This window comes from Bos javanicus, chromosome X (assembly GCF_032452875.1).
Source record: "Bos javanicus breed banteng chromosome X, ARS-OSU_banteng_1.0, whole genome shotgun sequence".
Taxonomy (NCBI): domain Eukaryota; kingdom Metazoa; phylum Chordata; class Mammalia; order Artiodactyla; family Bovidae; genus Bos; species Bos javanicus.
This window is the reverse complement of record NC_083897.1, coordinates 76,479,991-76,506,739: the sequence shown is the minus strand read 5'-3', so window position 1 is coordinate 76,506,739 and position 26,749 is coordinate 76,479,991. Positions and strand designations below refer to the sequence as shown.

General features: G+C 39.7%; 1 protein-coding gene and 1 pseudogene across 10 annotated transcripts in view; one reads left to right on the top strand and one right to left on the bottom strand.

The window, feature by feature from the left end:
- The window catches only part of ATRX (ATRX chromatin remodeler), a 286,342-nt gene that overhangs the window by 215,964 nt on the left and 43,629 nt on the right, over positions 1-26,749 (bottom strand). The window lies entirely within an intron of this gene.
- Positions 8,104-9,644, top strand: LOC133243137 (SWI/SNF-related matrix-associated actin-dependent regulator of chromatin subfamily D member 1-like; annotated as a pseudogene).

Here is a 26,749-nt window from a genome sequence, read left to right as displayed (position 1 = left end):
TCATGCTGTAGCTGAACAATGTCAAGACTATGAATAAATCAATGCAGCTCATTAACAGTACGATTATATGGAAAAATTAAAACAAGAGGACACAATTCAGAACTTACTAGGGCTTCCCTGATGGCTCAGTGGGTAAAGAACCTGCCTGCCAATGCAGGAGCCATAAGAGATGCGGGTTCAATTACTGGTTCAGGAAGACCTCCTGGAGCAAGAAATGGTAACCCATTCCTGGAGAATCCCATTGACAGAAGAGCCTGAATTACAAGACCAGCCAGAAACCCAATGGTGAGAAAATATTGATACTTAAAAATTTTGCCCATTCATTTGAAAAATTTTCTCTTTAAGGGCAGATGTGAATTTTGGAATTAGACAAATGTCATTTAGAATACGCACTAAAATTAATTTTTGACAAATTCCATAGTATTCCTTAAGATTTTCTTGAATATCTTCTAAATTGTTCAGAAATCTATTTAAGAGACAGCATTACAGAGTGAAGTCAAAAAGATAAACACCATATTAACACATATATGTGTAATCTGAAAAAAATGGTATAGACAATCTTATTTACAAAGTAGAGACAGAGACACAGGCTTACAGAACAAAATGGATACCAAGAGGGAAGTGGGTGGTGGGATGAATTGAGAGATTGGGACTGACATATATATACTATCAATACTATGTAAAAAATAGGTAACTAATGAGAACCTACTGTATAGCACAGGAACTAAACTCAGTGCTCTGTGTTGGCCTAAATAGGAAGAAAATACAAAAATGAGGGGCTATATGTATATGTATAGCTGATTCACTTTGCTGTAGAGTAGAAACTAACACATTACAAAGCAACTATACTCCAATAAAAGTAAAAATAAATAAAAATGCAAAAAATACAAATGAAAATAAAAGATAGCACTTATCAACCCTTTTGTAAATTGAAAGATCTTTTCCTAAGGCAAAACTGCATGCATTAACTTATCAGTTTTATAACTGTGACCTATTTTAAGTTATTTTTATTAAATCCAGATGTGGTTGTCATTCTATTACTCCTCGGGCAAAATGGGAAACTTACTCAACCAGTACTAAACATTATATCATTCAAGGTCCTAGATAAAAATCCTTAAAATGATCCTATAAGAGTAAGGGACTTTCTTGGTGGCACAATGTATAAGAATTTGCCTGTCAATGCAGGGGACACAGGTTTGATCCCTGGTCTGGGAAGATTCCACATGCTGTGGAACAGCTAAGCCTGTGCATCACAACCACTGAGCCTGACTCTAGAGCCTGCAAGCCATAATTACTGAGCCCAAGAGCGGCAACTACTGAAGCCTGCACACCCTAGACCCTGTGCTCCACAAAAAGAGAAGCCACCACATTGGGAAGCCCACGTACTATAACTAAGAGTAGCCCACACTCACCGCAACTAGAAAAGGCCTGAGTAAAGCAACAAAGACTTATCACAACCAAAAATAAATAAATAAACCTTGAAAAAAGGAGTAGTTAAAAATCTATTTTAGAGGAATGTGATCACCCTTTATACTTACAGATACACAATTAACAACATGGTCTTGATGTAAAATCTAATCTATTTATCTTCAAGTAAACCAAAATAAAAATCTAAAGTGCTAATGTAGGATAACCGTATCATAATGACTGAATTTCAGACCAAGTTTTAAGTTCTAATATCAGTGTTTTGAACTATGGGCCATGTTCTTTACCTTGAATGTTTTACAACTTTTTTTCCATGAGGAACTCTAGAGTTCTAAAAATTACTAGTGCTTCATAATTTCTGCATTATTAATTGGATAAGCATATGCGTAAAAGAGCTAGCCTTTTTTAATTAAACTTTTCATTTTGAGATATTTACAGATTTACATGTAGTTGAAAGAAAGATTCTGTGTATGTGTTACCTAGTATTTCACAACAGAAACATCTAACACTGGGAATTCCCTGTGGTCCACTGGTTAGAACTCTGTGCTCACAATCCCATGGGCTCGGAACTCATGGTATGGCCAAAAAACAACACAAAATAAAAACCAAAACCCTTATTTTTAATTTTCACCCATTCACCTACTTGTTCCAACGGATAAGCAGCTATTTTTAAAACACAGCAATAGATCACACAGTATGTCTGAAATTTGGAAATATCAATAACCTCTGATATGCAGATGACACCACCCTTATGGCAGAAAGTGGAGAAAAACTAAAAAGCCTCTTGATGAAAGTGAAAAAGGAGAGTGAAAAAGTTGGCTTAAAGCTCAACATTAAGAAAACGAAGATCATGGCATTCCTGTCCCACTACTTCATGGCAAACAGATGGGGAAACAGTGGAAACAGTGGCTGACTTTATTTTTCTGGGTTCCAAAATCACTGCACATGGTGACTGCAGCCATGAAACTAAAAGATGCTTACTCCTTAGAAGGAAAGTTATGACCAACCTAGACAGCATATTAAAAAGCAGAGACATTACTTTGTCAACAAAGGTCCATCTAGTCAAGGCTATAGTTTTTCCAGTGGTCATGTATGGATGTGAGTGGGACTATAAAGAAAGCTGAACACCAAAGAATTGATGCTTTTGAACTGTGGTGTTGGAGAAGACTCTTGAGAGTGCCTTGGACTTGCAAGGAGAGCCAACCAGTCCATCCTAAAGCAGATCAGTCCTGGGTGTTCACTGGAAGGACTGATGTTGAAGCTGAAACTCCAATACTTTGGCCACCTGATGCGAAGAGCTGACTCATTTGAAAAGACCCTGATGCTGGGAAAGATTGAGGGCAGGAAGAGAAGGGGATGACAGAGGATGAGATGGTTGCATAGCATCATCGAATCAATGGACATGGGTTTGGATGGACTCCGGAAATTGGTGATGGACAGGGAGGCCTGGCGTGCTGAAGTTCATGGGGTTGCAAAGAGTCGGACACGACTGAGCAACTGAACTGAACTGAATCATGAATATAGTGACTAAAACTGGTCTTTTTATAAACAAATCATTGGTAATTAAATATCTGCTTGTAACAGGAGGGAAAGGTACAGGGCACAACTTTGAAAGAATGACATACCCCACTACACCATTCAGGTGTGACCTAAATCAAATCTCTTACGAATATACAGTGGAAGTAAGAAATAGATTCAAGGGATTAGATCTGACAGAGTACCTGAAGAACTATGGATGAAGCTTCATGACATTGTACAAGAGGTAGTGATCAAGACCACCCCTAAGAAAAAGAAAGGCAAAATGGTTGGCTGAAAGAGGCCTTACAAATAGCTGAGAAAAGAAGAGAATCTAAAGGCAAAGAAGAAAAGGAAAGATACAGCAATTTGAATGCAGAGTTCTAAAGAATAGCAAGGAGAGATAAGAAAGCCTTCCTCAGTGATCAATGTAAAGAAATAGAGGAAAACAACAGAATGGGAAAAACTAGAGATCTCTTCAAGAAAGTTAGAGATACCAAGGGAACATTTCGTGCAAAAATGGGCATAATAAAGGACAGAAATGGTATGGATCTAACAGAAGCAGAAGATATTAAGAACAGGTGGCAAGAATACACAGAAGAACTATACAAAAAAGATCTTCACGACCAAGATAATCATGATGGTGTGATCACTCACCTAGAGCCAGACATACTGGAATGTGAAGTCTAGTGGGCCTTAGGAAGCATCACTATGAACAAAGCTAGTGGAGGTAATGGAATTCCAGTTCAGCTATTTCAAATCCTAAAAGATGATGCTGTGAAAATACTGCGCTCAATGTGCCAGCAAATTTGGAAAAGTCAGCAGTGGCCACGGGACTGGAAAAGGTCAGTTTTCATTCCAATCCCAAAGAAAGGCAATGTCAAAGAATGTTCAGAAACCGCACAATTGCACTCATCTCACACACAATCAAAGTAATACTCAAAATTCTCCAAGCCAGGTTTCAACAGTATGTGAACCATGAACTTCCAGATGCTCAAGCTGGATTTAGAAAAGGCAGAGGAACCAGAGATCAAATTGCCAACATCTGCTGGATCATCAAAAAGGCAAGAAAATTCCAGAAAAACATCTACTCCTGCTATATTGACTACGCCAAAGCCTTTGACCGTGTGGATCACAACAAACTGTACAAAATTCTGAAAGAGATGGGAATATCAGACCACCTTACCTGACTCATGAGAATTCTGTATGCAGGTCAAGAAGCAACATTTAAAACTGGACATGGAACAATCGACTGGTTCCAAATTGGGAAAGGAGTACGTCAAAGCTGTATATTGTCACCCTGCTTATTTAACTTATATGCAGAGTACATCATGAGAAACGCTGGGCTGGATGAAGCACAAGCTGGAATCAAGATTGCCAGGAGAAATATCAATAACCTCAGATACGCAAATGACACCACCCTTATAGCAGAAAGCGAAGAACTAAAGAGCCTCTTGATGAAAGTGAAAGAAGAGAATGAAAAATGTGGCTTAAAACTCAAGATTCAGAAAACTAAGATCATGGCATCTGGTCTCATCACTTCATGACAAATAAATGCGGAAACAATGGAAACAGTGAGAGACTTTATTTTCTTGGGCTCCAAAATCACTGCAGATGGTGACTGCAGCCATGAAATTAAAAGATGCTTGCTCCTTGGAAGAGAAGCTATGACCAACCTAGACAGCATATTAAAAAGCAGAGACATTACTTTGCCAACAAAGGTCCATCTAGTCTAAGTTATGGTTTACCCAGTAGTCATGTATGGATGTGAGAGCTGAACTATAAAGAAAGCTGAGTGCCGAAGAATTGATGCTTTTGAACTGTGGTGTTGGAGAAGACTCTTGAGAGTCCCTTGGACTGCAAGGAGCTCAAACCAGTCAATCCTAAAGGAAATCAGTCCTGAATATTCATTGGAAGGACTGATGCTGAAGCTGAAGCTCTAATACACTGGCCACTTGTTGCAAAGAACTGACTCATTTGAAAAGACACTGATGCTGGCAAAGATTGAAGGTGGGAGGAGAAGGGGGTGACAGAAGATGAGACGGTTGGATGACATCACCGACTCCATGGACATGAGTTTGAGCAAGCTCCAGGAGTTGGTGATGGACAGGGAAGCCTGTCATGCTGCAGTCTATGAGGTCGCAAAGAGTAGGACATGACTGAGTGACTGAACTGAACTGAAGGACATAACATAAGTCGATTAGAATCAAGTGGGACCAAGATGGCAGACAAAGACTAGACCTTGGTCCTCAATCAGTAAGTGACATGACACACCCAGAGGTACCATGACAGTTCCAAGGCACTGTTAAAAGACCAAGGAGTGGGCAGTGCCCCAAATCCTGGAAATCTCCGTCCCCTTCCAAAAATAGTTGGAATAATCCTCCAACTCATTAGCATATTAAATTACCCAGCCTATAAAAACTAACCAGACCACATTTTGCAGCCACACAAGCCCTCTGCAGTGGTCTACACTCTGTCTATGGAGTGTGCTTCTCTCAGAATCTGAATAAATCTACCTCTTACCTATCACTTTGTCTCTCACTGAATTCTTTTTGTGATGAGACATCAAGAACCTGAGCTTTATTTTTATTTGGCCCTGAAACCAGGTACCACGGGTTTTGGCTGGGTTTGAGTCCTATCCAAATGGAGTCAAGTCCCAATCTGAGGTAAATGGTTTCATGCTCACTTAACAATTGTTTAAAGTAGCATATTATAATCCAAACTGTAAAGGAAGAGTAAACTTATCTCTGTCCACAGATGACAACTTACATGTAGGAAATCTTAAAAGAATTCATAACAAAAATTCTTAACACAGTTAATAAACAAATTGCAAAGCTGGTGGATACAAAATTCACACAAAAAAATCAGCTGTATTTCTCTATACTAACAACCAACAATCCAAAATGGAAACTTGGAAAACAATTACATTTACAATAGCATCAGAAAGAATTAAATATTTAGGAATAAATTTAACCAAGGAGGTGAAAGACTTCTGGTAAGCTTCAAAACAGCAATCTTTTCACAGACAGAAAAAGTTAAAAACACAAATATTTTTAAGATGGCAATACTACTCAAAGTGGTCTACAGATTCTTTTCAACTCCTATCAAAATCACAAGATATTTTTGCAAAAACAGAAAAATCAATTCTAAAATTCTTGAGGAATCTTGAATAGCCAAAACAATTATGAAAAAGTATAAAATTAAAGAACTCACAATTCCTAATTTCAAAACTAACTACTAAACCAACAGAATTTACCATATAACACAGGGAACTACACTTAATATCATGCAATAACCTAAACTATAAAATAATGTGGAAAATATATATGCATAACTGAATTACTTTGACGTATATAACATATATATATATATATAACACAATACAGTAAATCAACTAAACTTAAAAAATCTAAATGCAGAGCTAAAATAATTAAAACACTGTAGTACTGGCAGAAGAACATATAGAACAATGGAGTATAGAACCTAGAAATAAAGCCTTGCATATATGTGGTCAATTGATTTTCAAGAAGGGTATCAACAATATACTACAGGAAAAGGACAATATGGAAAAAACTGGACATCCACATGCAAAAAAATTGACTTGGACCCTTGTCTTACACCACATACAAAAATTAACTCAAAATTCATCAAAGACCTAAAAAGCATAGCTAAAACCATCCATTAAACTCTATAGAAAATAGAAGGGGAATCTTCATGATATCGGATTTGGCTATGCTTTCTTGAATATGATACCAACAGCACAGGCAACAACAACAACAAAAAATAAACTGGATTTCACCAAAATGTAAACATTTTGTGCATCAAAGGCTATTATCAAGAGAATAAAAAGACAACCCACAAAATGAGAGAAAATATTTCTAAATTATATATCAGAAATGGTACTGATAGTCAGGAAACATAAAGAAATCTTACAATTCAACTAGGAAAAAACCAACCAACCAAATTCAAAACTGAGCAAAGGCACAGCAATCAAAAAAAAAAAATGAAATAAAACATATTCAAATTGGAAAGTTAAGATAAAACTGTGACTATATGCATATGACATACACTACAGAAATTCCTAAGGATTCCACACAAAAACTATTAACTAATAAATGAATTTAGCAAAGTAAAAGAATATAAGATTAATATACAGAATATGTTGCATATCTTTATACTAACAATAAAATCTCATAAAGAGAAAGTAACAAGAATCCCATTTAAAATAGCATCCAAGGAGTTCCCTGGAGGTCCAGTGGTTAGGATTTGGTGCTTTTACTGCTGGGGCATGGGTTCAATACCTGTTCTAAAAACTAAGTTCCTGCAAACCACACGGTGTAGCCAAATAAATAAATAAATATAAAAGTAATTTTAATAAACAGTATAATAGAATCCAAAAACATAAAATACCTAGGAATAGACCTAACCAATGAGGTAAAACAGCTATACATTGAGAACTATAAAACAGTGAAAAAGGAAACAGAAGATGATTCGGAGACATGGAAAGATATTCCATGCTCTTGGATTGGAAGAATATTGGTAAAATGGTCATACTATCCAAAGCAATCTACAGACTTAATACAATCCGTATCAAACTACCTATAACATTTTCCAAAGAACTAGAACAAGTAATCATAAGATTAATATAGAACCACAAAAGATCCAGAACTGCCAAAGCAATCCTGAGGGAAAAGAACAAAGCTGGAGGCATAACCCTCCCTGACTTCAGACAATAGTATAAAGTTACAGTAATAAAACAGCATGCCATTGGCACAAAAACAGACATAGAGAAGAACAGAACAAAATAGAGAGCCCAACAATAAACTCAAAACATCTACAGTTAAATAATCTTCAACAAAGAAAGCAAGAATAAACAATGCAGAAAAGCCAGTCTCTTCAACAAGTGGCAATGTGAAAGCTAGACAACCTCATCAGTGAAGTTAGAACACTCCCTCATACCACAAAGAAAAATAAACACAAAATGGTTTAAAGACCTAAACATAGTCATGACACCATAAAATTCCTAGAAGAAAGCATAGGCAAAACATTCTCTGACATAAATCGTATCAGCGTTTTCTTAAGTCAGTCTCCCAAAGCAATAGAAATAAAAATAGGAGTTCCAGTTCGACTCTTTGTGCAGCTTCAGCAGCAGCTCTGGGAAAGATGGCAGCCTGGGCGTGTTTCCAATCTGTGGCTCCCAGCAGGGCGTAGGAGCCTCAGGGAGGGGTGGGCATAGTGGCTGCCCTGGGCCTAGGCAGGGCACTGGGGAGTCTGGTGCATACGGGCCCAGCACCCGAGTCAAGGTCTATACCGCTCCTGGGTGCCCAAAGCAGCCTATCCAAGACCAGGTATGTTACCAGGCAGCCAAATGACACCTCAGGGACCCTCCTTGGGACCCCCTGGTTATGGGGGAACCCTTCAGTCTGACCTGGCCTGGCTCAGTCAGGGATGGACCAGTCCCACAAGAGACCTGCGCCTCAGCAGATCCAGCAGGTCCAGCAGCAGGCAGTCCAAAATTGGAATCACAGTGCAAAAAAACGATGGCTGACAAAATTCTATCTCAAAGGATTCGTGAAATGGTACCAGAATCCTAAGCCTATATGGATATCTTGGCTTTTGAAAGGAAACTGGACCAGACTATTGTGAGCAAACGGCTAGGTATCCAGGAAGCCTTGAAACGTTCCATCAAGCAAAAACAAAAGCTGTGAATTTTCATTTCTAACACTTTCAATCTGGCTAAGTCAGATGCCAAGGATGGAGAAGGGACAATGGCTTCCTGGGAGCTTCAGGTAGAAGGATGGCTCCTGGAGGATTCAGCCTTGTCCAAATATGATGCCACCAAACAAAAGAGGAAGTTCTCTTCTTTTAAGTCCTTGGTAATCGAACTGGACAAAGACTTGTATGGACCAGACAACCATCTGGTAGAATGGCACAGGACCACCACTACCCAGGAGATGGATGGCTTCCAGGTGAAATAGCCAGGAGATGTGAATATACGGTGTACTGTCCTGTTGATACTGAATTACCAGCCTCCTCAGTTTAAATTAGACCTTTGTCTGGCTTGGCTCCTGGGCATCCACACCCAGACCTGTCCAGTGATCATTCAAGCACTGTGGCAATATATTAAGACACATAAGCTCCAGGACAGACATGAGCGGGAGTTTGTCATCTCTGACAAGTACCTCCAGCAGATCTTTGATTCTCAATGTATGAAGTTTTCAGAGGTCCCCCAACAGCCCCATGCTTTGCTTATGACACCTGAGCCCATCATCATTAATCATGTCATCAGTGTTGACCCGAATGATCAGAAAAAGACAGCTTGTTATGACACTGATGTGAAAGTGGATGATACCTTGAAAACCCAGATGAATTCTCTTTTGCTGTCTACTGCTAGCCAGCAGGAGATTGCTACTCTAGACAACAAGATCCATGAGACAACAGAAACTATCAATCTGCTGAAGACCCAGCAAGAGTTCTTGCTGAGCTTTGCCAAAGACCCTCAAGGTTTCATCAGTGACTTGCTTCAGTCCCAGTGCCGGGACCTCAAGACCATGACTGATATGGTGGGTAACCCAGAGGAGGAACACTGAGCAGAATTCTACTTCCAGCCTTGGGCCCAGGAAGCTGTGTGCCGATATTTCTACTCCAAGGTGCAGCAGAGATGACAAAAATTAGAGCAAGCCCTGGGAATCCAAAATACATAGGGCTTCACCCACAAAGCCCTAATTTGGCTGCACCAGTTTCTTTATTTGGGCCCTGTGCTGTGTCTCATACTCTTGCCTGGGGCCTTCCAGGGGATGCTGTCGGTTCTAGGACAACACCAGAATGAAGAGGATATCACGTGACAGCAGTTATCCTCTTCCACCCCATTCCTTCCTGTCCCCAGCTTCCCTTTGCCCCACAAATTTCCCATGTGCCACTCCCCTCCCCTGGTCTGCTTAGGACCTCTAGATAGTATTAGAGAGAACCCATAGTTTGATAATTAGTGCAGTGAATGGACTGGGCCTAAGGCCAAGTGGTCCTCAAGGGGACCAACTACACTGATCCTGCCCTTCAGAGACCCAGGAGTTAGGAGCTGTAGTCCCTTCTCCACAACTCAGGCCTGGGGGCACTCTATAAGCTAGTTGATCTTGGATCTCCTGATAACAGAATCCAATTTCCTTCCTTCCCTCCACAGGTTTGGAGCAAACTCTCCCTTCACTTGTTGCCCTCTAGCACTAAAGGAACCCTGGCTCTCGGGCTCCATTGAGCCCGAGGTCAGTCTACAGCCCTCCAGATGGGCTTGCTGTCTCAGTGCTTCTCTCCACTTCCTCGGAGGGGGGAAACACATCAGTATCAGAGTTTGTTCTCCTAGTATTGCTCCCTCCCAGCACACTCCCTGTAGCTGCTGTTAAGGACTTCCTCCTGTCTGTCCTAACCAAGGGCATTCAGGTAGGGGAATCTTGCCTTTCCCTGTCAGAGCCCTGGGAACCTAACCTAGGGTGCTGTCATTGCCAGCAGAGGATGTTCCTTCCTGCGTGGAGGTGTGACTCATTCATTCACTCCACCCTGCCTCCATCCTTTCATGGAGAAACAGGCCTGCAATCAAATAGGTAAAAGCCTTGGGCCATCCCAGTCTTTCTGTCCCTTGTCTGCCCAGTTGACACCCACTGGTGACTTCTAGGGCACTGAGGAGTGAAAGCGCCTAGGGATAGAGAGAGCTCTGACTTGGGTTTGTGACTCATCTTTCTCCCTGCCTCACAGGATTGTGACTCCCCCGCCTGCACCCTCAAAGCTTCAGACCCCTCAGCTAGCAGCAGGACCTTATTCTGCAATCTTGGCCCCTTGGAACTGAGATGGCTTCATATCTTTCCAGGAGAGTCTCAGATTCTTCCAGGTTGTATCACCCCCAAGTTAGCATATACCAGGCTCACAGACTCAGCATAGCAGGGTGGAAGACAGCTGGGCACAGAGAGGGAATTCTATTCAGCATGGGCTGTAAAGCTGCAGAACTGACAAAGCCCCTGCTTCCCCACCCCCTCCTCAGACTCCTGCGAGCACATCCCCTAGCCCTGTATTCCTGACCGTTCCATGCTGGGGACAACAGGACTTTCTCCCCATCTTCTCCTTCCAGTCATTATCCCCCCACTCCCTGAAAGGTTCTCCCCAGAGTGACAATGGACAACCTCTGTCCCTGGGGCTGGAACCATAAGGAAGCTCAGCATTCCTACAGTGTCCCTGTTGAAGATAACTGTTTTCATTAACTTAATTATTATGTTTTTTTCATGGACCAAAAATTTTTTTGTACTGTCCCCTTATTGATATCAACCAGTTTCAATAAAAGAATCTTCTGGGGAAAAAAAATAAACAAATGGGACCTAAGCAAATTTAAAAGCTTTTACACAGCAAAGGAAGCCATGAACAAAAGAAAAAGAAATGCTAGAAAATATCTGCACATGATGTCAGACAAAGGATTACAATTCAATATAAAAAAAAAAATACCCAATCAAACAAATGAGAAGACCAAAAGACATTTCTTCAAAACAATAAATGGACAACAAGCACATGAAAAGATGCTCTACATCACTGATTACTAGAGAAATGCAAATCAAAACTGCAATGAGGTATCACCTCACACCAGTCAAAATGGCCATCACCAAAAAACCCACAAGTAAAAACACTGGAGGGTTTGGGTCTCACCTATACTGATGGTGAGAATGTACACTAGTGCAGCCATTATAAAAAACAGTATGGAGGTTCCTTCAAAAATCAAAACTAGAATTACCATACAATCCAGCAATCCCACTCCTGGGCATGTATCCAGAAAAGACAAAAACCCGATACTTTGGAAACATATATGAACCACAATGTTCACAGCCAGACTATTTACAATAGCCAAGATATGGAAGCAATCTAACTGTCCATCAACAGATGAACACATAAAGAAGATATGGTATATATACAAAATGGAATATTACTCAGCCACAAAAAAGAATGAAATAATGCCATTTGCAGCAACATAGATAGACCTACAGATTATCATACTGAGTGAAGTTAAGTGGGAAACAGAAAGAAATATTATTTAATACAGCAGGGGATGCCCTACATACGAACCTTCGAGTTGTGAACTTTCAAAGATGTGAATCTATTCCAAACCTATTACAGTATAGCAGTATAGAGTCGAATGTGTTAGTTGGATACCTAGGCTAACTGTTGGATTTACGAACAAATTGGACTTACAAGTGCACTCTCAGAATGGAACTCATTTGTATGTAGGGGACTTACTGTTCTACTTTTATGGGAAATCAAAAAAATAATACAAATGAATCTAAGTACAAAACAGAAACAAACTCACAGACCCAGAAAACAAACTTACGGTTACCAAAGGGTAAGGGGGGGGGGGGGATTAGAAGTGTGGGATAACGAGATACATATCACTATACATAAAACAAACAAGGATTTACTGTATAGCACATGGAATTATGGGCATCCCCAATGGCTCAGTGATAAAGAATCTGCCTGTAATGCAGGAGACAAGGAGTTGTGGGTCTGATCCCTGGTTCGGGAAGATCCCCTGGAGTAGGAAATGGCAACCCACTCTAATATTCTTGCCTGGAGAATCCCATGGACAGAGGAGCCTGGCAAGCTACAGTCTATGGGGTCACAAAGAGTCAGACACAATTGAGTGACTAGGCACTGACATTAACATGGAATTATATTCAGTATCTTGTAATAAATTATAATAGAAAGAATCTTTAAATAATATATATGTATACACATATATGCTGCTGCTGCTGCTGCTAAGTCACTTCAGTCGTGTCTGACTCTATGCAATCCCATAGATGGCAGCCCACCAGGCTCCCCCGTCCCTGGGATTCTCCAGCCAAGAACACTGGAGTGGGCTGCCATTTCCTTCTGCAAGGAAATGTATAAGTGTATATGCTATACATACATATATATATATATATGTATACACATACACACACACACACACACATACACACATATATATGCTGCTGCTGCTGCTAAGTCGCTTCAGTCGTGTCCGACTCTGTGCAACCCCAGAGACAGCAGCCCACCAGGCTCCCCCGTCCCTGGGATTCTCCAGGCAAAAAGACTGGAGTGGGTTGCCATTTCCTTCTCCAATGCATGAAAGTGAAAGTGAAGTCGCTCAGTCGTGTCCAACTCTTAGCGACCCCATGGACTGCAGCCCACTAGGCTCCTCCATCCATGGGATTTTCCAGCCAAGAGTACTGGAGTGGGGTGCCATTGCCTTCTCCACACATATATGCTACGTGTATATAAATAAGTATGTATAACTGAATAACTTTTCTGTACACCTGAAAGAAATACAATATTGTAAATCAACTATACTTCAATTAAAAAAATGTAAAATATTCAATTCAGCAAAAAAAAAAATTTTAATGGGCAAAGGACCTGAACAGACATTTTTCCAAAGAAGACATAAAAATATCCATAAGCACACAAAAGGATGCTCTACATCCCTAGTCATTGAGAAATAAAATCAAAACTGTAAAGAGATAACACTTCACACCTGTTAGGAGTGTATTATGCCCTTTCAAAAAAAAGTAAGGAAAATAACAAGTGTAGGTAAGGAAGTAACAGGAAACATGAGAGTAATGCTGTTAGGAATATCAAATAGTGCATTTACTGTGAAAAAACAGAAAAAATACTACAGTTCAGTTCAGTTCAGTCCCTCAGTCGTGTCCGACTCTTTGCAACCCCATGGACTGCAGCACGCCAGGCCTCCCTGTCCATCGCCAACTCCCGGAGTTTACTCAAACTCATGTCCCTTGAGTCAGTGATGCCATCCAACCATCTCATCTTCTGTCATCCCCTTCTCTTCTTGCCTTCAATCATTCCCAGCATCAGGGTCTTTTCAAATGAGTCAGTTCTTCGAAACAGGTGTCCCAAGTACTGCAGCTTCAGCTTCAACATCAGTCCTTTCAATGAATATTCAGGACTGATTTCCTTTAGGATGGACTGGTTGGATCTCCTTGCAGTCCAAGGGACTCTCAAGAGTCTTCTCCAACACCACAGTTCAAAAGCATCAATTCTTCAGCGCTCAGCTTTCTTTATAGTCCAACTCTCACATCCATACATGACTACTGAAAAACCATAGCCTTGACTAAACAGATCTTGTTGGCAAACTAATAATCTCTGCTTTTTAATATGCTGTCTAGGTTGGTCATAGCTTTTCTTCCAAGGAGCAAATGTCATTTAATTTCATCACTGCAGTCACCATCTGCAGTGATTTTGAAGCCCAAAAAAAGAGTCTGTCAACAGTTTCCGCTGTTTTCCCATCTGTTTGCCAAGCAGTGATGGGACCAGATGCCATGATCTTCATTTTCTGAATGTTGAGCTTTAAGCCAACTTTTTCACTCTCCTCTTTCACTTCATTCATCAAGAGCCTCTTTAGTTCTTCTTTGCTTTCTGCCATAAGGGTGGTGTCATCTGCATATCTGATGTTATTGATATTTTTCCTGGCAATCTTGATTCCAGCTTGTGATTCATCCAGCCCAGTGTTTCTCATGATGTACTCTGCATATAAGTTAAATAAGCAGGGTGACAATATACAGCCTTGACTTACTCCTTTCCCTATCTAGAATCAGTCTGTTTTTGCATGTCCAGTTCTAACTGTTGCATTTTGACCTGCATAAAGATTTCTCAAGAGGTAGGTCAGGTGGTCTGGTATTCCCGTATCTTTCAGAATTTTCCAGTTTGTTGTGGTCCACACAGTCAAAAGCTTTGGAGTAGTCAATAAAGCAGAAGTACATGTTTTTCTGGAACTCTCTTGCTTTTTCGATGATCCAACAGATGTTGGCAGTTTGATCTCTGGTTCCTCTGCCTTTTCTAAATCCAGCTTGAGCATCTGGAAGTTTATGGTACACGAACTGTTGAAGCCGGGCTTAGAGAATTTTCAGGATTACTTTGATAGCGTGTGAGATGAGTGCAGTTGTGCAGTTTCTGAACATTCTTTGGCATTGCCTTTCTTTGGGATTGGAATGAAAACTGACCTTTTCCAGTCCCGTGGCCACTGCTGACTTTTCCAAATTTGCTGGCACATTGAGCGCAGTATTTTCACAGCATCATCTTTTAGGATTTGAAATAGCTGAACTGGAATTCCATTACCTCCACTAGCTTTGTTCATAGTGATGCTTCTTAAGGCCCACTTGACTTCACATTCCAGGATGTCTGGCTCTAGGTTGATGATCCCACCATTTTGATTATCTGGGTCGTGAAGATCTTTTTTGCATAGTTTTTCTGTGTATTCTTGCCACCTCTTTTAATATCTTCTGCTTCTGTTAGGTCTATACCATTTCTGTCTTTTATTATGCCCATCTTTGCATGAAATGTTCCCTTGGTATCTCTAATTTTCTTGAAGAGATCTCTAGACTTTCCCACTCTATTGTTTTCCTTTATTTCTTTGCACTGATCACTGAGGAAGGCTTTCTTATCTCTCCTTGCTATTCTTTAGAACTCTTCATTCAAATGGGTGTATCTTTCCTTTTCTCAATTGCCATATGATCCAGCAATTTCACTTCTGAGTATATACCAAAAGAAATGAAAGCTGGCACCCAAACAGAAATTTATACATCAGTGTTCATATCTGTATTATTCACAAGAGCCAAAAAGGTGGAAATAATTAATATGTCCAAAATAACAGGTGAATGGATAAGTAAAATGTAACATACAAATGGTATGGTACAAAAGGAATGATACTCCCTAAAAAGGAATGAATTTCTGATACATGCTATACCACAGATGAACTTTGCAAACATTATACTAACCAAATAAACCACTGCACAACAAAAGGAGAAACATTGTATACTTTGACTTAGATGAAGGTCCTAGAGCAGTCAAATTCATAGACAGAAAGTGGAATAGGGCTGGAAAGAGGTAACGAATGCCAAGTTATTGTTTAACATGGGTACAGAGTTTCTGTTTTGGAGATGAAAAAGATCTGGAAATGGAGAGTAACAATGGTTACAAAAGACTGCCACTATACTTAATGGTACTGAACTGTAAACTTAAAAATAGTTAAAATAGTAATTTTTCAAAAGATATTTGATATATCAAACAAATATTAAAAGAAAGCTGGTATTGTGTGTGGCCACAAAGCTATGAATGAGGACATGTACAAACTGCAGTATTATTTGTATCAGAAAAAAATTTGGAAATAACCTAATTAACCATAAAAAACAGGAAGGACAGATTATACATTTACATGACAGACTATACCAGTTGAACTAGTGCTATATTAATCAAAATACATCAAAAAATAGTTTAAATGGAACTTAAGCATTAGCTACAATGTTCTAACAATTTAAAGTATGAAAGAACTACAATTTAATAAGTAAATTATTTTAATAATAAAGCAACTTAGCTTGCAGAAAGGACATGTGAAGTCCTGAGGGGAGCTAGTTTGCACCTCCTGGCTCAGGGGAATGGGGGCCAGCGGTTAAAAAGGGGTTAGGTAAAGCACACCTCCCAGGACCAAGTGCCCTGCTTCCCACACAGGACATTGTTCCCAAGGCCAACCATAGTTACCATTCATCAGCTAACAGGAAAATGGCTTTGATGAATATATAAAGGAAGAGTAAAGATGTTGAGGGATATATAAAGGCAGTATGAGTGGGACTGGCATTGTGAAAAATGGATGCAGTGGTCAAGCCAGATTATGTCATCACTTCTGACAGTGAATCTCTCACTATAAAAATTGAGTGCACCTTTGAAAACACAGTTTTCTTGAAAGCTAGAAGAGAAGTTTGAAGAAACCACAGCTGTTGGTAGAAAACCTCAAACTGTCTTCAACTGAGAATGTGTTATGAACAATGTCACCTGTACCAGGATCTATGAAAAGGTATTACAAAAATTCCAACATCATTTTAGAGGAACAAGCTGTTAAAATAAACAAGCTCAATTTGCTGAATCTTCACAATACTATTTTTCATCACTGTGTTCTATTATCTCTATCACACATGTTTTATACACAACTATTTCCAAGCACTGACTTAATTAGGATCATCCCTACATATAAAATCCTAAAAACACACCAAAGATATTACTGGACCTCATCAATTTGATAAAGATACTGGATACAACTATCTACTGTATTTCTGTAAAATAACATGAACTATCAGAAAGGGAGCTTTAAAAAACAATCCCATTTACCACCACACCAAAAATCTCACTAAAGCGTTAAAAGACTTGTTTGTACTCTGAAAACTGTAAAACACTGATGAAAGAAAAATATGACACAAACAGATGGAAAGATATATCATGTTCATGGACTAGAAAAATTAATAGTGTTAAAATGACAATGTTACTCAAGGCAATCTACATATTCAATGAAATCCCTATCAAAATACCAAAGGCATTTTTCACAGAACTGTAACAGGAGGGAAAGGGGCAGGGCAAAACTTGTGAAAGAATAACATCACCCAAGGCCATTCTAAATGATTAGAATCAAATGGGACCAAGATGGCAGACAAGACTAGATCTTGGTCCTCAATCTGATCCATATGATACACCCAGAAGTGCCATGACAGTTCCAAGGCACTATTAAAAGACCAAGGAATGCGCAGTCGCCCAAATCCTGGAAATCTCCGCCCCTTCCCAAAAATAGCTGGAATAATCCTCCCACTCATTAGCCTATTAAATTACCCAGCCTATCAAAACTAACCCCGCCACAGTTCATGGCTGCACTCACCCTCTGTGATGGCCCACACTCTGTCTGCAGAGTGTGCTTCTCTCTGTATCTGAATAAATCCACTTCTTACCTATCATTTTGTCTCTCACTGAATTTGTTCTGCAATGAGACATTAAGAACCTGAGCTTCATTAGGTCCAGAAACCAGGAGCTGTGGGTTTTGGCTGGGTTTGAGTCCCAGCCACGGGGGTTCAAGTCCCAAGCAGGGTTTTGGCTGGGTTCAAGTCCCAGCCACGTGGATTCAAGTCCTAAGCGGGGTTTTGGCTGGGTTTGAGTCCCAGCCACGTAGGTTCAAGTCCCAAGCAGGGTTTTGGCTTGGTTTGAGTCCCAATCTGTTGTAAATGGTTTCAGAACTAGAACAAAAACAATCTTACTTTGTATGTAAGTATGAAAGACCTGGAATAACCAAAGCAATCTTGGTAAAGAAGAACAAAGCTGGAGGTATCACACTGACTTTAGACTATACCACAAAGCTACAGTAATCAAACCAGTATGGTAATAACCAAAAAAGACACAGAAATCAATGGATAGAATAAACAACCCAAAAGTAAACCCATGCACTTAAGATTAATGAATATATCACAAAGAAGGAAAGAATATGCAATAGAAAAATGAGTCTCTTCAATAAGTAATACAGGAAACTGGACAAACATGCAAAAAGAACAGAATCAGAACATTTTCTCACAACATATACAAAAGTAAATGTAAAATGGATCAAAAACCTAAATGTAAGGATGGAAACCATAAAATTCTTGAAAGAAAACAGACATTCTTTGACATAAACACTAGCAATATTTTCTAGATCTGTCTCCTAAGGCAAAGAAACAAAAGCAAAAATAAACAAATAGGACCTAATTAAACATAATACTTTTTGCACAATAAAGGAAACATCAATAAAAGACAACTTATGAAATGGGAGAAAATATTTGCAAATGATATGACTGATACAGGGTTAATATCCAAAATATATAAACAGCTCACATACAACTCAATATTTCTCTTAAAAAAGACAAAAAGTGGGTAGAAAACCTGAATAGAAATTTTTCCAAAGATATTTAGGTGACTAACAAGCACATGAAGAAATGCTCAACATCACTAATCACCAGAGAAATGCAAATCAAAACTACAATGAGATATTATCTCACACCTGTAAAATGGCTATCATGAAAAAGTCTACAAATAATACAGTGTTGGAGAGGATGTGGAAAAAAGGGGACCTTAGTACACTGTTGGTGGGAATGTAAATCGGTGCAGCCATTATAAAAAGCAGTATGAAGGTTCTGCAGAAAACTAAAACTAGAACTACTATATCATCCAGCAATTCCAAGCCTGGGAATATATACAAAGAAAACAAAAACATGAATTTGAAGGCATACATGCACCCCAGCATTCACAGTAATATTACTTAACAATAGCCAGGATATGGAAGCAACCTAGTATCCATCAACAGATGACTGTATAAAGAAGATATGATCTATATTACACAATGGAATATTACTCAGCCATAAGAAATAATGAAATTTTTGCTGTCTGCAAAGACATGGATGAACCTGGAGGGTATTATGCTTACTGAAGTAAGTCAGAGAAAGACAAGCATTGTATGTTGTCACTTATATGTGGAATCCAAAAAAATGAATAAAACAAAACAGACTCACAGATAACAAGCTGGTAGTTACCAGAGGCAAAGGAGAGGGACAAAATAGGTATGAGGATTAAGAAGTAAAACCTACTATATATATAAAATAATTTAGCTGCAAGACATATTACACAGCACAGGAAATATAGCCAGTATTTTATAATAACTTTTTTGCATATACATTTTTAATGTATTTAATTGTGCCAGGTCTTAGTTGTGGCATGTGGGTCTAGTTCCCTGACAAGGGATTGAACACCGGGCCCCTGCATTGGGAGCACAGAGTCTTAGTCACCAGACTACAAGGGAAGTCCCTGTAACAACTTTAAATGAAGCATAATCTATAAAAACTGTGAATCACTATTCTGTATACTTGAAACTAATATAAGACTATAAATCAATCATAATTCAATTAAAAAAACTAGAAACAGAGACCAGATCAAGATGGCGAAGGAGTAGGACATGGAGCTCACATTCTCTGACAAACATATCAAAAATATATCTACATGTGGAACAATTCTCATATAACATCTACAAAACACTGGCAGAAGACCTCAGACTTCCAAAGAGGCAGGAAAATATCCACATAACTCAGTAGGGCAAAAGAAAATAGAAAAAGAGAGAAAAAGTAATTGGGGCAGGACCCGTGACCCTGAGAGGGAACTGTGAAAGAAGAAATGTCTCCACACTAGGAATACCACTCACTTGGTAGGGAGATCAGCCAGGACAGAGGGAGAGCTTCAGAGCCTCAGAGAGTGCAGGAATTGCCTTAAGAACACAGCAGAGAGAGATCTGCACAGATGGTGATGGCCACCCGGCACTTCCCAGTCTGAGACACTGGGAGGGACTGGGAAAGGCAGGCACTGGGTGCCAAGGCTACAGCTTCAGAGGTCAGACCCAAGGGAGAGGACTAGGGTTGGCTACATGGAGACAGCCTGAGGGGCTATAAGGATACTGCGGAAGGAGGCCTGGACCCGCCAAAGAGTCAGGGCACCATTGTCAGGGGGCATGTAAGAAAAGAGTCACTCTCCAGGTGATAGCTTACAGTGAATGGTGTCGGATTCATAATCTCCAAAAAAGATTTAGCTTTGGGATCAGGGACCAGGCTTGATTACTCAGAACTTTTGCATGACAGAAATTTTATTACAGTGAAAAAGGACAGAGAAAGAATATCAAAAGGGGAACAGAGAGTGTCCCACTACCTAGTCTTACCAAGGCCTTATATACTTTTACCAGATCCACTCCCACAACATACATCTTAAATTAACAAGATCAGAACAATATAAAGTTCTTACCAACCAGACCCACTCCCATAACATATTTTAAGATAACAGGATTAGTCAGAAGGTTCCTGTTAAGAAGGAGAAACATGTCCTCAAGCAAGATCAGTTCAGTTCTGTTGCTCAGTTTCTTTTCGACCCCATGAACCGCAGCACGCCAGGCCTCCCTATCCATCATCAACTCCTGGAGTTTGCTCAAACTCATGTCCATGGAGTTGGTGATACCATCCAACCATCTCATCCTCTGTTGTCCCCTTCCCCTCCTGCCCTCAATCTTTCCCAGCATCAGGGTCTTCTCAAAAATGAGTCAGCAAGATACATTGTTGTTATATAATCATTAGTAGGGAACTCAAGGAAAAACACACCCTTGAGCAAGATGAGTTGTTTTGTTGTGTAATTATTAGCTCTGGGCTTAAAGAAAGTTAGTCTTAAAGACTGTTTTCATAATAACTCAGAGTTTAAGAAAAAGCATCTTACTTGACTAAGCTAAAGTGAAAGTGAAGTCACTCAGTTGTGTCGGATCCTTTGGGACCCCATGGACTGTAGCCTATCAGGCTCCATCGTCTATGGGATTTTTCAGGCAAGAGTGCTGGAGTGGATTGCCATTTCCTTCTCCAGGGGATCTTCCCGACCCAGGAATTGAACCCGGGTCTCCCGCATTGCAGGCAGACGCTTTACTGTCTGAGCCACAAGGGAAGCCCGATAGAAAGCAATATAGAAAAAAACATTTGCCCCTTTCTCCTCCTTGAGAACCCAGGACCCCTTCCTCCTTGAGGGCCATGGACTCCTTACCAACCTATCTAAAAATCGGCTCTCTCACAGACAAACTCTCAGGTGGCCTATATGAGCTCTAGAAGCAGGCATATCTACCTCAGACCCCAGAGGTAAACACAGACCACTGCTGCAAAGCGTCCCACAACTGGGAGCCAACCACTGCCCATGCCTTACTGGAAGCATGCACGGGTAACACACCTGCACACCCTCTATCAAGGGGATAATGGCCAGCACATGTTGAGGAAAGAGATGGCAAACGTGGCAAACATCCAGACCAAAAACTTCCCTCACACCAAAAAACATTAACCCCACACAAGCTACACAGGAATGCTCCAGCATATAACAGCACTCCAAGACTGCTTCTCTTAAACTCACAGAATAAGATAAATAAAAGGAAGATGAAGAAGCAGATGAACCACTCTCAGTTAAAAGTCCAAGAAAATTACCTGGAAGGAAGAAACAATGAAACAGATTCTTTTTTAGTCTAATAGGAGGTAATGGGATTTCCCTGGTGATCCAGTGGTTGAGACTCTGCACTCCCAATGCAGACCACACCATTTTGATCGCTAGTCAGATAACTAGATCCTACATGCCACAGGCCCTACCCTCCAAGAAAGACGGAGGTAATGGAAATACTGAAGAATTAAGAAAGGTTATTGACAGAAATGCAGATTATTGTAAAAAGGAGCTAGAAAGTATGAGGAGGAACCAAGAAAAATTAGAAAATTCATTTGCTGAGATGAAAACTGAGCTAAAAGCAATGAATAATTCAATGAATAATGCAAAAGAAAGAATAAGTGACCTGAAAGACATAATAATAGAAATCACTGAAGCAAAATAACATTCAGAAAGTCAAATGAAAAAAAAAAAAGGAAAGCAGTATAAGAAACCTACAGGATAATATAAACCATCCCAATCTATGCATACTAGGATTTCTAGAAGAAGAAAGACAAAAGGGGATTGAACATGTATTTGAAGAAATTGTGGCTGAAAATTCCCCAAACCTAAAGGAAACAGATATCCAGATATAAGAAGCACAGAGGATCCCAAACAAATGAATCCAAAAGACCTACACCAAGACATATGATAATAAAAATGGCAAAAGTTAAAGATAAACAAAGAATTCTAAAGGCTGCAAGAGCCCCATAAGGCTATCAACAGATTTCTCTACAGAAACAATGCAGGCCAGAAGGAAGTGGTAAAATATATTCAAAGTTTTGAAAGGGAAAAACCTGCAACCTAGAATACTCTACCAAGCAAGATAGATAATCATTTAGAACAGTAGGGAAATAAAGAATTTCTCAGACAAGCAAAAACTCAAAGTCTACCGAAATACTAAATCTATCTTAAAAGAAATATTGAAAGATCTTCTCTAAATAGAAAAGAAGCAAGAAGATATAAGAAGGAGGAAATCAAAATTTGAAAATAAATCACTTAAATTAGCCAGTACATATATCAAAAAGAGAGAATAAAAAACCTATTAGTGAAAGTAATGGTAAACACAAGGAAGAGCAACAAGATAAACATGAAAATGTAAAAAAGGACATCAAAATAATAAAATGTGGGGAAGGAGTAAGAAAATACATTCTTTTTTTCAGAATGTGTTTAACCTATATGTCTAAAGCAAGCAGATACAGGAAGGAGTTAAGATACTTGAAAAACAAGGTAACCACAAATTAAAAAACATACAGCAGATTCACAAAAACCAAAAACAAGAGAACACAAGAATTAAGATAAAAGGAAATCATCAAACCACAAAAAGAAAAACAGAAAGAAAAAGGAAACAAAAGAAACAAAGTATCAACTAGAAAACAAGGTTTAATATAGCAATAAATATGCATCGAAAATTACCTTAAATCTCAATGGACTAATGCTCCTATCAAAAGACATACAGTGGTAGACTGGATTTAAAAAAAAGCCTACAATATGCTGCCTACAAGAGACCCACCTTAGGGCAAAGAACATACACAGATTGAAATTGAAGGAATGAATAAAGATATTTCATGCAAACAGAAATGAAAAGTAAGTGGGAGTTGCAATACTCATATCAGACAAAATATAGTTTAAAGCAACTGTTATAAAGAAAAACAAGGAAACTATATAATGATAAAAAAATCAATACAAGAAAAGAGTTTTGCACTCGTCAACATATATACATCTAATGCAGGAGCACCCAAATACATAAAACAAATACTAACAAACACAAGGGAGAAACTGATGGGAATAACAATAATAATAAAAAACTTTTAACACCCATACACATCAATAAACAGATACTATAGACAGAAAATATGCAACAGAGATCCTAAATGATACAACAGAATACTTAGATTTAATTGATATTTTCAGGATACTACATTCAAAAAGAAACCCAAAATACATATTCTTTTCAAAATACATGGGACAAGCTCAAAGACTGGCCACATACTATGGCACAAAACTAACCTCAACAAATTTAAGAATACAGAAATTATTTCAATCACATCTCTGATCACAAAGGAACGAAACTAGAAATCAACCAGAGGAAAAGAAATGGGAAGTTCACAGCAATACAGGCCTTATTCAAAAACATAAGAAAAATCCCAAACAACCTAACCTACCCCCTAAAAGAATTAGAAAAAGAAGAAGAAACAAAACCTGAAGTCAACAGAAGGAAATAATAAAAATCAGGCAGGGCATAAGAAAAAGAGAGATTTAAAAAATAAAAAAGAATCAATAAAACCAAGGACGAGTTCTTTGAAAAAGTAAACAAAATTGACAAGATTCTGGCCAGCCTCACCCAGAAAAAAGAGAGAGAAATCAACAAAATAAGGAATGAAAAAGGAGAAATCTCAAGTGATACTTCAGAAATACAGAAAGACCTAAGAGAATACTATGAATAATTATACGCCAACAAATTGGACAACCAAGGAACTTCCCTCGTGGTCCAGTAGCTAAGACTCTGTGCTCCCAATGCAGGGAGCCCAGGTTCAATCTCTGGTCAGCGAACTACATCCCACAGGCTGCAAGGGTTCACATTCTCCAACGAAGAGTTTACAAGTTGAAACTAAAGATCCCTCATGCCAAAATGAAGACTGAAGATCCTACTACCAAAATTAAGAGCCAGTGCAGATAAATAAGTAATTTTTTTTTTTTTTTACAAAACAGAAGGGTTATGGCTTCCCTGCTGGCTCAGTGTTAACGAATCCGCCCACCAATGGAAGAGACACAGGTTCAATCCCTGATCTGGGAAGATCTCACATGCGGTGGAGCAACTAATCCCATGTGCAGTAACAATTGAGCCTGTACTATAGAGCCCAGGAGCTGCAACTACTGAGCCCACACACTCTAGAGCCTGTGCTTGGCAACAAGAGAAGCCACAGTCACCACTAGAGGAAAGCCCAAACAGCAACAATGAACCAGCACAGCCAAAACTAAATAAATAAATAAGAAGGGTTAAGAAGTCCACATACAATAAAAACTTAGATCAAAATCAACTGAAAAAATTTTAATTTGACACCTCAGAAGAAATCGACAACTTTCTAGAAATATACAGCCCACCAAAACTGAATGAGGAAGAAACAGATCATTTAAACAGACTGATAACTAGAAGTGAAACAGAATCTGCTATTTAAAAAAAAAAAAAATCCCCTACAAACAAAGGTCCCTGGACCAGACAGCTTTACAGCCAAATTCTACCAAATATACAAAAAACCTATACCAATTCTTCTCAAACTCTACTAAAAACACTGTAGGGGAGGGAACAATATCAAAATAATTCTACGAAGTCACCATCACACTAATTCCAAAACCAAAGACACTACCAAAAAAGAAAATTATAGGCCAATATTTTTTATGAACGTGGAATAGCTCCTCTAGGCCCTCCTGTGCCCGTACAGCCACCACTCCTTGGACGTGGGGTAGCTCCTCCCGGCCGCCGCCCCTGACCTCAGACATGGGGTAGCTCCTCTTGGCTGCTCCTGCGCTGTGGCAGCCTGGCACTCTCCGCCGCGACCCCTGACCTCGGACGTGGGGTAACTCCTCTTGGCCGCGGCCCCTCGGGCATGGGGTCCTCCCGGCTTCTACCCCTGACCTCGGACGTGGGGTAGGTCCTCTCAGCCGCACTCTGTGCGCCCGTCGCAGCCGCCCGCGTTCTGTGCGCCGTCGTAGCCACCCACACTGGTTTTTCCCGTGGTCATGTATGGATGTGAAGAATTGGACTGTGAAGAAAGCTGAGCACCGAAGAATTGATGCTTTTGAACTGTGGTGTTGGAGAAGACTCTTGCGAGTCCCTTGGACTGCAAGGAGATCCAACCAGTCCATTCTAAAGGAGATCAGCCCTGGGATTTCTTTGGAAGGAATGATGCTAAAGCTGAAACTCCAGTACTTTGGCCACCTCATGCGAAGAGTTGACTCATTGGAAAAGACTTTGATGCTGGGAGGGATTGGGGGCAGGAGGAGAAGGGGACAACAGAGGATGAGATGGCTGGATGGCATCACTGACTCGATGGACGTGAGTCTGAGTGAACTCTGGGAGTTGGTGATGGACAGGGAGGCCTGGCGTGCTGTGATTCATGGGGTCGCAAAGAGTCGGACACGACTGAGCGACTGAACTGATTTTTTTATGAATATACATGAAAAAAATTCTCAACAAATATTAGCAAACTGAATCCAACAACACATAAAAAACTCCCATACAGAGACTTCCCTGGAGGTTCAGTGATTAACACTCTGCCTGTCAATGCAAGGGACACAGGTTCAATCCCTAGTCTGGGAAGATTTCACATGCCACGGAGCAACTAAGCCTATGTGCCACAACTACTGAACCCACATGCCACAACTGCTGAGCCCACATGCCCTAGAGCCTGTGCTCTACAAGAGAAGCCACCACAATTAGAAGCCAGCACACCACAAGGAAGAGTTTCTCTACTGGCATAACTAGAGAAAGCTCAAGTGCAGCAATAAACATCCACTGCAGTCAAAAATAAATATAAATAAATAAACAACCTGTTAAAGAAAAAAAAAAAGGTCATACACCATGACCATGTGGGATTCATCCGAAGTTCACAAGGATGGTTCAACATATGCAAATCAATGTAATATACCACATTAACAAAAATCTGGAGTCAAAAACGACATGATCATCTCAATAGGTGCAGAAAAAGCATTTGACAAATTCAGCATCCATTCATGAAAAAAAATCTTAGCAAACTGAGTATATAGGGAAAATATCTCAACATAATAAAAGCTATTTATGACAAACCCACAGCCAATGAAATATACAATGGGAAAAGCCAAAATGCCTTTCTGCTAAAATCTGGAACAAGACAAGGATCCCACTTCTATTCAACATAGAATTGGAAGTCTTAGTCACAGCAATCAGACAAGAAATAAAAGGTATCCAATTTGGAAGGGAAGAAGTAAAAGTGTC